The sequence below is a fragment of the Chlamydotis macqueenii genome, chromosome 14 (genome assembly GCF_036417535.1).
Source record: "Chlamydotis macqueenii isolate bChlMac1 chromosome 14, bChlMac1.mat, whole genome shotgun sequence".
Classification (NCBI taxonomy): domain Eukaryota; kingdom Metazoa; phylum Chordata; class Aves; order Otidiformes; family Otididae; genus Chlamydotis; species Chlamydotis macqueenii.
Window position 1 is genome coordinate 17350267 of NC_141569.1, and position 13405 is coordinate 17363671.

Consider the following 13405-nt stretch of genomic DNA (forward strand, 5'->3'; position numbering starts at 1 on the left):
CGAGGCATTTCCAAGGCCACGCCAGCACCCGGCTCCGCCACACGCCAGCCAGCCAGCAAGGACAGCCCGGCAGCGCCTGGCCCCCGGGACCGCTCGCCGGAGGACGGTGCAGGCGTCTGACTGGTGAGTCCCACCTGGCCTGGGATTTTCAAGCAGCATATCCCAGCGGCACGGTCACAGGTCTTTTCCATGCGTCTCTGCAAGCCCCATGCCTGCTGCATCGAAGGGGCCCTGCTTTAGCCTTTCTCTCACCGCTGATGTAGCAACCTGATTTCTAGCAAGGGGAGCTGGCTGCCATTCCCTGGCTGGGCTGCCAATATACCTCGTCTTTCTGGCCTGAAGGGCCACCAGAGAGTGATACGGGCTGTTGCCAGCTCCGTCTGCCTGGGAACAAGGGATATAGCTTGGAGCCCAAGGCCAGATCTTAGCAGTTCCCTGCTGCTAGCCCGCAGACCAGCCCTTCTGGATTTCTTAAAGGCAGGCTGCCCTTACTTACTTATTTTCTTAATTTTTTTGTGGCCTCATCGGTGACTTAGTCATAAGACCAGGGTCAGCCACCAGCTGCTGCCTATTCCCACGGTATAACCTGCCCGCTTCACTGTCTTTCCTTAAACGTAATACGTGGTGCATTTGTGTCTGGTACTTTCTCTTGTTTCTGCAATTGAAATTTTATCCGTTCATGGAGTGCCCGAAATTCTGCAGAGACACTTGGCCTGAATACTCATTTCATTGCTGAAAGCCAATACTGCTTTAACAGATGCAGTAAAATTGTGAGAATCTGAAGTTCACTTTTCTGCTTTAACTACCACAGATGAAAGAAGTCTACTCCACACAGCTGAATGACTCTCTTGCTTGCTGGCACATTAGCTTTAAAGGTGTTCTGGTAGTTTTCAGTCCTCTGTGTTGCCTAAGTACTTTTGTCCAGATCCTCAGCTGGAGTAGAGGGATGCGGCTACGCTGCAGTCAGCAGAGCTATGCTGATTTATACCACCAGGCGCATTTTTTTTTTTTACACATAGATATCCTTAGAAAGTAATCGCCAGGCTCCCTCAGGCTGATTCCACATGACTTGCAACTGCAGTTTCAAAAGCAACGCTCTTCCTGCACCCCTCGCAGCACGTTCCCACACTGCGTAGGCATCTGTCCAGGGTACAAAGGAATCCAGACCAACACCAGTGACAAACTCCCAGCCTCCACTCGAGGCATCGTTCATCCTTAGACATGCTTGACTGCATAATTATTGTATTGCCTTGCACAATTTCAAACAACATTTCGAAACGACACTGAAATCTCCAGACCAAGCTGTCAAATTATTTTCCTTGCAATAATTTTAAAAATATAAAACCTGTCATTTCTTCACCTCTGGGAAACAAAAACAGAACAAGCCAAAGCGTTAGCAGTGCACGCTCTGTCTAAACCTGATGTCTTTAGCTTCTCTTTCAATATAATTTCTGCCCTGTGAGTTAGACCAGTGCAGACCAGTTGCCTTCTGCGTTGGCAGCAGTTAAACACCCTGTGGAGATGTGAGGCTCTGTTCAGTGTACAGAACTCACAGTCCTGAGTTACATGGCTATCTCCGTTCAGCAACAGAGTTCCTCTGTTCTCTGCCGACCTTGCAGGTTTGTCACCATTTGAAAACAATTATTCTCCTCTGACTTGGCATTTTTGGCTGCTACCCAACGGCTTGCGGGCACTCTGGGATTTATAGTAAGAGCCTCTCAAAGGAATAGTTATCTTGAAAGTCAAAACTATTTCCAAAAGGCTAAAATGTATCTTTCAGCTGAGTGGTTTTCCCTGCTAGAATTGCTCTATATGGATATAGCAAATTCATTTTCCTGCAGCGAAGTGGTTGCAGGAACACTAAGGACTGGGGCAGAGGGGAGAACCTGATTGTCTCTTACCACCAGAGCCTTTAAAATGCTGTGCAATTCACTTCTCTTTCAAGATGCTTTACATCGTGCACGAACGTGAATCAGATCTTCTAAGTGGAATAACTTCTTACGAAGAAATAATGCAGGATAAAGTAATTTGGTTGGTAAGCAAAGCTAATAAATGTTTTTAATGTTCACAAGAGGAGAGAGAAAGGTCCAAGGATTATGGCCAGACATGGCTCCCACTGAAACGTTTAGTTCCCAAAGGGGAAGGCCTTGCATACCTATGCACAAAGGTCCTGACTCTGGCAGCCTGTCTTCCACCGCACGACAGGAGACTGCATTGCCAATGGGGAACACTGGGAATGGGAGCTTAGCGTAAAATTACGTCAGCTGTACCTGCCCTCCAGACTGTAAACTGGGATCTCAACATCCTTGTATATTGTATAGTGATGACAACAACTGTGTGTAATCCAAGCAGGCATCTGGATCCCAATTTCCCTGGCTAGCGTTTAGCTGTAGGGAAGCCCAAGCAAGCCCCTAACTTGGAACAGGAGGAACTGTGTGTGTAGCAGAAGGGAGATTCCAGACTTGGAATTGGCACCATTTCCCTAGCTGAAACTTTCCAGGTCTTGGTTTCAAAGGTGACTATCTGATAGAGAAAAATAGAAATAAAACAAATCATGTCAAAGTGCTTTTTGTCATGGAGTTAGCTCTTAGTCATTGTAGTCAAGTCATCTTTGAATTACTCCTCACAAACTCATGAGCCTTCCCCCCCAAAAATAGTAATAGTAATCCATGCTTTTGGTTTACAGAATTTCTCTTCTTTCCTGGGGTAAGACCTCTAGCACCTCATGCTGTTCTCACTTTTTATAACTACGGAAGGAAAGATGTTAATCTAGTTTGGGAAGTGGTGCTTTGATCACTAGCTATGTCATATAAGAGGACATGCCAAGTGGAAATTTCAACAGTCTTAGCAAACACCCTTCTGCCCATCACAGAAAGCTCTGGACCTCAGTCTGGCACACTTTAGACTTGCTGATTTCTCCAGCCAAGAAAATAAAAAAGGTGCAATGCCACTAGAAGAACTTCTGGAAATGTTTGATACCCCAGCCTCATCATGTAGCTTGTTCATGGTGCAGTCAACTGGAGTGGTTTTGGTCATAAGTCCAAGTAATGCTCCAGCTCACATTTCTGCAGCCTGGTACTGCCCAATCACTTCATGGGAGACAACTTTTTCAGTTATCAGTCATCCTAGTCTGGTTCCCAAGTGTAGGCTTTCACCTGCTCATTAGTAAAACATGCAAAAGGCTGTGGTAAAGAATTTAATCCATGTATCTTCATAGTGCCAGCAGAATGTCGGTAATTTTTTATAATGACTTTAGCACAAGTCGGATGAATGGAAAGGTCGGTGTAATTTGTGCTGTTGTTCCGATGGTGAGGGTCATGTGTGGTCTGGAATGGCAACACCACTTCATCAAAGCTAGTAACAGGAAACCTACACGGGCTCATGCATAGACAAAGAGTTGAGTATGTACAGAATTATTTCCAACATAAATAAATTAGTATCCACACTGGGTCTAAAAAGGATTTTCAAGGCTCTGTCATTTCATGAGTCTATTCCTTTGCAATTAAATGAGCTTTTTCTCTTTCCATTCACAATAATATAATGTCCTTGTAGCTGTTACAGCAAAAGTAATCTATCAATCTCACCTTTAAATAGGTATTTAAGAGTCTATATCCCATTAGAACAGGTGGGCATGAGGAAGAAAGCCAGCACTACTGGACAATAAGCTTCGTGCTGCTTGCCAGCTGTCCGTGGACTGTGATCTGGAAAATACTTAGAAAAATTGATCAAAGACAGAACATGGCCATGCTATAAGTTGACACCTCTGTCTTCTGCAGAGCATTCAGACTTGCACAGGCAGATACAACAAATGGAACTGAGCCTGCTGGTTTTGCAAAAAACATCCTCCATCAGAGCAGCTTTGGCCATGCTTCATCCTAGGGAATAATTCCTGGCATTCCCTTTGACTATTTCTCAGCACATCAATGCTTGAATGAGCTCACTGGAAAGCCCTTCTCACAGGATATGCCATCCTGCCAGGACTCTGCTGCTACTTATGCCAGGGCTACCTGCATACACTGATCCATGGCGAGAGTCTGCAATTCCTTGGGATTCCTTTCCCATCTGAGAGATCGTCATTAAAAACTGTTAGCAAATTCTGTTTATAAATGGTTAAATCTGTTTCCTTAAAGAAAAGTGAAACCACAAGCAGGATAAGAGGGTCAGGGGAAAATTCCTAACACCTGGAGTCCAACACACTTTAAAATAAAATATGATAAATTTGCTTAGTGAGTGACAGCAGCACTTGGTAGGAATGCAATCGTGAAGCACACCATTTATCAAAGCCATGCTTTGCCTCACAGCTTTATCAGACAGATTTCCTTGCAGAGCTTGACTATATCAGCATCCAAAAAGCTCACATGAAAATGCAGAGTTAGGTCTTACCTGCCTTCACCAGCCATGCAGTCCCTTGACTCGCACTGGATTCCTGACACCCTCACTCCTTGCAGACAACAGCTCCGTTCAGCACAAGTTTTAGGTGATACTCAGATTGCTTTCGACACTCAGAGTGCTTAATTCTTCAGGCTGTCTGGAATATATTGGCATCAATGGTGAATAATCCCTCCCAAGTCATCACATCAGGCCTGTTTTAGTAAATCTTTCCACTTATTAAGAACAAATTTAAACCACCCAAATGTGCTTATTTTTGTAAGGAGTCCTTTAAAAATAGTTCATGAATTTATGAGCCAGGATACACTGCAAAAATACAATAAAAACAAAAAAGTCAGTGACACATCTTAGCCCAGTTTAAACTGTCAGCCAAATCCTCCCATCTTGTACAAAGCAAAAAAGAGGTTTTGCATAAAAGCAGTCTGCAAAGTCTGGTGGGGTGAAGATGTTCTTTCTGAAGAGCAGGGCAACACTTCATCTGCCTTATTAGCCCATGGGTGAGGTGGTATCCACATTCCCCGTCAGGCATACAGGATTTAGAGGTACACACACGGACCCAGTGACTCCACACCTCCAGAGGAGAGGAGGGTGTCTTCCCTGGACCAAGCTGAACACGCAAGCCTCTTGCGTGAGCTCCCTGTGCCCATGTTACCCACACCCATGCCCAGGAGAAGCCGGTCTGACTCAGAGCAGCAGTTACAAACTGGAGTCCATGAAACGCTGGTGTATCCCCTGCTGTAGGTTTCACATCTGAAATGTTGCCAGACACTAAAGCGGTCTTTGGGAGGAAGAAGTCAGGGGAACAGTTGCTCAGAGCAATCTGCAGGCTGTTCATGGCTGCTCCGGGGAACAGGGCTCGCAGCTGCGCGATTTTGTCTAGGAGACAATATTGCCCAGGAGATATCAGCAACGCTCAGGAGAGTTACTGTAAAATCTTAATGTCTTAGAGCTTTATACAACTGAAAGCCAGACTTCCACTTGCCGCATCACTCAGGCCAATGCACCGCTGCAAACACACCAGCCACTGCCTGGCAAGGGGACCTTGCCCTCTCTTCACGTCACTTTCGCAGCAGGGTAGTGCCCTTTGACTTCTGCTGAGATGGACCCTCACTCGTGGGGGTGCAAGAAGAGGCGCAGGTCCAAACCTGGACGTTATCAATCTCCACCCTACAGCATGGTCTGTGAAAATCCCAGAGGTTTGGTCAGTGTGTTCTTAAATCAATGATCCCTTTAAAGGAACAGCCTGCCAATGGATGGAGAGTTCATTGGTATTGCAGGAGTGTCTTTTAAAGATGTTCCCCAGGGCTGGCTTGAAGCTTCTGCTTGACAGGTGTATGTAACGTACCGAGATCCAGGGAGAAATCCTGCCTTGTCGATTCAGCTGAAATGAGTCAACGAACAGAAATGACAGAGTCGGCGGTTTCGCATGTGGGTTAATTTACAGCAACTCTAAGTGTCTGCCAGTTCAGTACTTGGAAATCCTGTCACATTTTTTGAGAATGTATGAATTCTAAATTTGCACTAAAGGCCTCACACGTATAGATGTTTTGAGAGTTAGTAGTTGCTTATTTTTCCTTTTCTATGTAATGAAAAAGATAAAAGGAGTTGCAGCACATTCCAGAGTAATCTATTGCCCGAAGAAACAGTACTTCCCTATGCTAAGCATTGTATTTACCAAGCAGGAAGGTATTCTTCTACACTTACGATATAAGTAAATATAAAGCATTTTGGTCTGTTTTATATTCAGGCAGATTTATGCCTAAAATAAAGCCTGTATCTCAATGTACAGCCAATATTAGGCAGATCAAAACAAAATCTGATTTTAATAAATACATAGTTTGGGCTCTGGAAAGATTTTGCCTTTTTTCCACCAAAGTGTATAAACACCAACTATACACCTCACGGTATTTCCACCGAAGGCAAGCATGATGACACTGCACGAGGTGCAATCAAAGCAGAAAGGTGTGTTTGTACAGCGCAGAGAAATGTACTGAGATAGCCAGAGAAGATTACGGTATCTTGCTGCCACACTGTCCTCTAGGTTTAAAAATAGCAGTTGTGCTGCAGAGCGTGGTAACTCCGTCTCTGATTTGCTGTTAGAACCTTTTGATGGGAAGAAAAGCAGAACAAGTATCTGCCTTAAGCCAAAGATTGATCTGCAAGTCTACTATCTTAAAGATCTATGGACTTTGGGAAAGGGTGGTTAATATTTTAATCAATTACTTACACTGAAAATATCCTCCACTACTCTGGACTACATCCAAAATTATTCCCCAACTTTTCTACGTTTGCATAATCCTAGATGCTCTGTTGTAATTAGGTACTTAACTACTATTTGAGAAGTTGGCTGCACACAAACTTATATGATACTACAGCTAGTCTGGAAACATTTCTTCTGGAAGTTTTGTGCTTCTGTGAAGAGCTACAGTCGCTGCACTGCAGGCACATCACAATACCTCCACACCCTGCGCTCAGAAATACACAAGAGTAAGCAGAGGGATGTTGCGTTCTGCATCAGCCATTGCCACAAGCCCCAGCAACGTGCATCAAGCTCAACACGTTTATTGTTGCTGTATGTGGTCTTGCAGTACTGCAATGCAGGGGAGAGACCTGGCACAATAAAGCCCATTTCTGTTTCATTTCTGGAGGTACGTACCTCAGCTCGATTTCCTCCTGCCAGTCCCAGTCTCCATCAGGCTGTGATAAGGGAGTGCAACCCTTAGAAAATCTGCCCCGTGCTGAACTGTCTGACTTCAGGATCCATTTTTTGGTAACAGTTTCTCTTGCTGTGACTACATCAGTAAGCGGTGATAACAGCTCTGTTCTCTAGGGCCGCATAAAGCTGCTTCAGGGCAGACTTTTTTATGTTCTCTTTCTCATGCCATTATACGCAGGCTTCATGTCCAAAAAAATCATCTGTCACTTCCAGTTCCTGCAGCATTATTCTGACAAGAATCAGTCACTAAGAAAGTCCTTGATGTCAGAGGTTTCATCAAAGCAAAGTAGTAAATATTGCAGCAGTCAGCTTGTCTTCAGAGTCCTGGTGATTTTGCCAGAAATCTCACTTACTCCTTCAACACTGTGTTGTCAAAAGAATTTCATTTGGTGGAGTTTCTCTTTCCTTCCACTGCTTTTTTTTTTTCTTTTTTCCCCCCTCCTCGCCTTTTCCTTTTCTTCTCTTCCCAAGGAAATGAAGGGCAAATACAAGCGAGATACTGTACCATCTTTATCACTCCACCATCTGTAAATGGTTTCATTCTTCTGACAATTTCACATGCAACCTTATAAAAAGACCTGGCTCACTTATGCTGCTAACTTCAAAGATGTACAAAGCTGTGTTGGACCAGTCTGTGCTGATGGGGCAGATAATAAGGGGCTGTGTTGGATTTCTGTGAGAATCTATCTCTGTGTCAAATGGCTAATGGGTGAGAAAACATTTCTTCCAGTTATAGAGCTCAATCCTTCTTCAAAATGAAGGCAGAGAACAAATTAGGGGCCAAGTGAGGCTAAGAAACCCTAGAAGTAAGGGACGAACTTCAGAATTTTCTCCATCATTTTGCAGAGAAGGCCATGAAAGCTCTTGGCACCTCTGCAAGTATTTCAATGGGATTCAATATTGTTCTTTTCTCCTTTTAATAATTTCTCTGTGCCAGAAGTTTCATTAACTCCTTGAAGCAGGCTACCAAACTCAAGTCTACTGCATAGCGCCCATCTTTGCCCAAACCATCTTTTCATTTGTATGGTGCTGTGGACAGGCCAGACATGAAGCACCAAGGTCTGGCTCTCCCTGTCATTCAGTAGCTCCATCCTGTTAACTCTAAACAGTTCTGCCATGCACTCGCCCCTCTCAGCTCCCATTAAAAGTCAGTAGGCGTTGGGGGTGCTCAGGACCTTGTAGTCCTGTGCTCAGCCTGGCTTGCTTCCCTGGAGTCCGTGGTTTGACACAAAACCGTTGTACCTGGCAGATGGACAAACAGAAATGAGTCCTGTCTGCCTCCTTGTTACAGGTACCTCTCTGAATGTTCCAGTGGCTGTTTTCTTCACACGAGCATTTTTCTATTTTCTATCTGGTAGAGGAGGTCATGGCATTGTGTTTTACCCTGTGGAAATTTTAAACAAAAATAAAGCTATTTTTATTTTCATTTCCAGTTCCTTGAATATGAAGGGAATGTACATTAGCCCCTTTTCTTTCAAAATGACTTTTTAATGAAAACATGTTTTTCCCAACACTGAAGACATGGCATTCTGTTCTCTTGAACACTCTTGTTTTTGTTTTAAGAAGTTCTGATTAAAATTACTTTGATTCTCTTTTACTAGAGAGCTTCCATGTAGCAAGGCAGAACATTGCCTTGAAATGAAGACAAGTCTGTGATTTTAATCTTTTTATTAAAAAAAACCTTATTTTTTTCTCTGTCTCATTACTCATATTAAAAAAAATATCAAATAGAAGAGGAGAAAATGTTGAATATTGCTCTTTGACTCTGTGCTCAGATTTAAGGTTTTTAAAATTCTCCTCGGCTGTTCACAAGCTCAGAGGATTTCTTTTTATTTTTTAAGCAAACCTCTCTAGAAAGTGCAGCTTTTTCTCTAGGGACAAGTTCTAAAAGAAGCAAATCAGAGATGAGGAATTTTAGTAGTCAGTCCACTCTCTGGCTCATTCCTTTGTCTCTCTCCTGTCAAGACACTTTGATTCTGCATCCCCCACGTATCTCAGTCTTTCAAAGCATTTATAAATTATAGAAGTATTTATTATTGTAGGGAAAATATGGTCATTCACTGAACTCATTGTGAACTTTGCACGCATGCTCACTCCTTTAGCCCTGATATTTTTTTTTTGTAGCAAGCAACCCCCTTGCTCAAAGTCTGCAGCCTGACTTCTGAGGCTGAGAGCTTGGCAGGTGATTTCTGGCTCGTACTGGAGAACCTAAAGCAAGAGCAAAATGCTAAAATGCCCACTGTATCCTGCTCTTTTCTAAACCAAATCTGAACCTTTTCTTCAAGGTTTTCCAATTTGTCATATCAATACAGAAAGCACCATGTCAGTGTGTAAATCTCTGGGAAAAAAAACCTACCCATCATCCCACATACATTTGTGGAGAAAATTTAGTGAGATTTTCAGTTTCTAGTGTACCTAAAATACGTGTTTATGACAATACGATGTGAAAAACTTTAGAATGCAACTAAACTGCAACTTTCACTTTCTCTGGGAAACAATACAAGGATCAGCTGGCAGATGTTTAACAGGAATCTTGTTATTCCTCCACTTTTCCACCACTATTAAACAGGACAGTTCAATGTAGAAGAGGATTTTGATATCCAGATGTGAGAGATTGGTAATTCCTAATCTGCGGGGTCTGTTCCACTGCTGGTTGTGGAAATTCATTATAATGACGTGTTTCCTTTCGTACGCTCCCTTGAAGCTGAAAAGAAGAAGAAAGTTCTTCTCAGCGTGTGCCGTTCTGTTGCAGCAAAGACACTTCTTGGATGTAAACACTCTGGATTTGAACTCAAGCCCCCAGAGAAGGCCACTTAATCCTCAGAAACACCTACAGTAGCCCCCTTAAAGACTCCTCACTTACTCTGTCTTGTGTGGTGTCTTCCATTAACGCTACCAGGGACCCATACTCTGCCTGATTACTAAGTGATCTGTTCTCCACAAGGCCAGAAAATGAATGCATTTAATAAGGATTAACCTCTGCTGGCACTGGGGAGCAATAAATATCATAGCGCCGGCATTCGTAACGCTATAGTTATCATCGTGTCAGCATTTCTGTTATAAACCAGGGTTTGGGGCGGATTAGAACTCAGCCATAAAATTTTCTCCAGGCTGAAACTTGGCATATAAAAGAAATATCAGTTTATGATTGTTTTTTTCTTTTTTTTTTTTTTAAGCTTAAAAAAAAAAATCTGTTCAGTCTATTTTGAGTTGTAAAAGGGAAGAACATGAGACTCTTCCCAAATTCTTTAAATCGGCATCCAGGCCTCTGGGAATGAAGAAAGACTCTGGCTGTGGCTGCATTTAGGGGTGAGTTTTCATTGGGATATCAGAAGTTCAGGGATTAAAGACACTTTTTGGTATTTCTTGAAAGCCAAAAAGCTTTGTTATATTATATTAAAAAGCTCAACTCTTTAGCAGTGGAGCTTTAAAAATATTTCTTGCTCCACTTTTGGTTGAGAAAAGGGGATAATTTTAAACTACCAGGACCTCCAAACCACACTCAGTACCTTGACCAAGCAAGTAAGCAGTCCCACTACACTCCCCTTCGTGCCAGGCCGTGGTGGCACAGGGGACGGGCTGGGCTAACTGAAATCAGGTTTGTTTGAGATTTCATTCTGAGCTCAGACTTGAGGTTTTTGGCAGAATTACTTCCCACTCAGAAATCACGACTGAGGGGACTGACATGAAAAAAAAGACAGCCTAATGTCACTGGTGTTGGAAGGCACGGAGGAGGAGTAGGCACAGACCTTTGCTATGGGATGTCTCGCGTGAGTCTGAGCCAGCTCGCAGCTGCGGACATTCATCCCCCTGCTCCTGACTTCCCGCCGTACAACAGCACCGCACGGGTTTCACTGTTTCTGGAAGAGCCGCAGTTTGGAAAAAAGCGTGCAGTGTACAAGGACGCTTTATCAAAAGGGTCACCGCTATTTTCTGTAGACCTCAAGAGGAGAACATGAATTAATTTGTTCCCCCAAAATAAGGTTTTCTTTTAGAAACAGGAGTGCTATTTTTTTTCTCGTGTAGTTTGAGGTATAATCCTAAATTCCAGTTTCCCTTAAGAGCTGAACTTCATCTTCCTACGAGGATGGTTTTATTTTAGTTACCAAATATTTGAGGTTAAAGTGAATAGTTCATCTTTAATGGGATTATCTCTTTCAATGTTTGCTTTCATTACAGTTTGAATTGCTCTGAGCATGAGAATCTAACCTCACCAAAAGCATATTTTTGTAATTTGATACAAACTAAATTTAACCTTTGACTCTCATCTATAAAGACGTTACTTTTTTCCACCGAAAAGCAGAATGTTAGATTAAAGATCTGCCAGTTTCAATTTCCAGGTTGCTAACCTTCCTGTGATTGGGTCCTGAAAAGTGGAAAGCTGTGTGTTTAGTAAAGATATTTAATATTAATGGTAGCAGTCAAGAAGGTCTTATACCTGCTACTTATAATAGCAACATGCAGGTTCTCTACTGGCTTTTTAAATAGAGAACAATTTCCTTGACCTACACTGTACAATACAGTAGAACTCTTTGGACAGAGATATTTAAAATAAAGTCTCCCCTTTGAGATACTTCGCCGGTTCATCACAGTCCTTTTGTTAAGCAAATAATTTTTATCCAGATGCTTTGGAATATTAAGCTTGTGCTTAGGAAAAAGAGATTTGTGTTCTCTCTCCTGAGGGCTGGCTTTAAATGTGATACAGAAAGCGAAACAGATTCTCTGTATTATTCTATATTTTCTCCAGTAAATCAACAGGAAAATTGGAGAGGAGAGGTTGCTTTTTAGAAAAACTACATTCGCGTTCCCTGCTGAAAGAATCCTTCTAAATACGCGGAGATTTTCAGTTCTCCTTTGATAATATAAAGTGTTGAAACTTTCACTGAAAAAGCTTTCCAGATATTTGTCAGGAATTTAAATATTTTTTTTTAAAAAAAGCAATTAAGTGTGAAAGAAAAATTATTATGTCTCCAGTCCTGCAAAGGATAGATCAAAAGTGGATCGACTGTCAAAGCTGTGGTGAAGTCAATGATACGTCTTCCCTGCCTTTCTGCAGTAATGAAGTAAAGGGAGAAGTGGCTCATTGCGTACGTCGGGATGCAAAGGGGAATGTGGGCGCATGTATTTATTTATTTAACCCAGGAAAATTCCCTGCGAATTCTACAAAAACCTTCCATGAGATACATTTCCTATGACTCTATTTTTGTACGATTCTTAGGAAAGCCTTCTTATCCACATCCTTACTCAGGATCCATATGGAAGACCGATTTAGATATAAAAATTATGCTCTGTTAAATCTGTCCTTTCTGTACAGGGAAGCAAGGAAAAAGAAAAAAAAATAAATTCACCTTATATTCCAGCTCTGCAGTCATGAGAGAAGAATACTGCAACTAAAATTCAAATTTTAGTTTGAACACGTACTGCGCTAATAAATGGTCAGCTTAGAAGCATTTCCTGTTTATACGCTGTGTTAATAAGCATCCATCACCCGTGTCACATATACGGGACACCAAATTCAAATGTCAAACAAAATGTAAGAGGTCACACATTTTCCTTTGCTAACTAAAAGTGTAATTCATAAATATTATTGCTACCAAACTCTCCATCTACAGCACTTGTTTAGAAATATGCACATGTAATATAAATTGTGATTAAGTTAAATGGGTATATTATTTCCTGTTTTAAGGGTGAACAGCAGCATGAATTATGTTTTACTCAATAGGCATTTCAATAAAAACCTATAGACTAACAAGCTGCTATCATATAGTTCAGCTGCACAGACTAACACGAGAAGGGTCTTATGATCCACCACCGATATTTGAGCTGTTTCTCTGTCTGTTATTTCTGCTGATGCGCAGAAAAAAACATTTCCTTAGCTCAAAACCCTTTTCCTTTTTTTTGTTACAAAAATAAAGCCTATTTGATTGTATGGGGTTTCTACATGCAGAATAAATAAGATAAATACAGTCAGCTAACCTCAATATTTTTATTTTTACTGACTTAAGAAATGTAGGGCTTGAAGTCATCAAGTCACGTATTTTGAAATTACTCATTTTAGTTTTTAGAAATCGAATACTCAAAGAACAAAATAAAAACAAAATTTTTAGAAATAGCTTAAACAGATTTTTGAAAATGGGAAATGTACTTCCAGTGTCACCTAGTCGTCACATTTTGTAGAATTTTCTGGCTAGCCTTCTGCTGTGTCTTTTTTTTTTGTTTGATATTATATTTCCAGTTAATTTGAAGCATTTTAGGGCCTGATTCCGAATTCTCCGAGGTCATCTTAAAGACTTGCAAAGC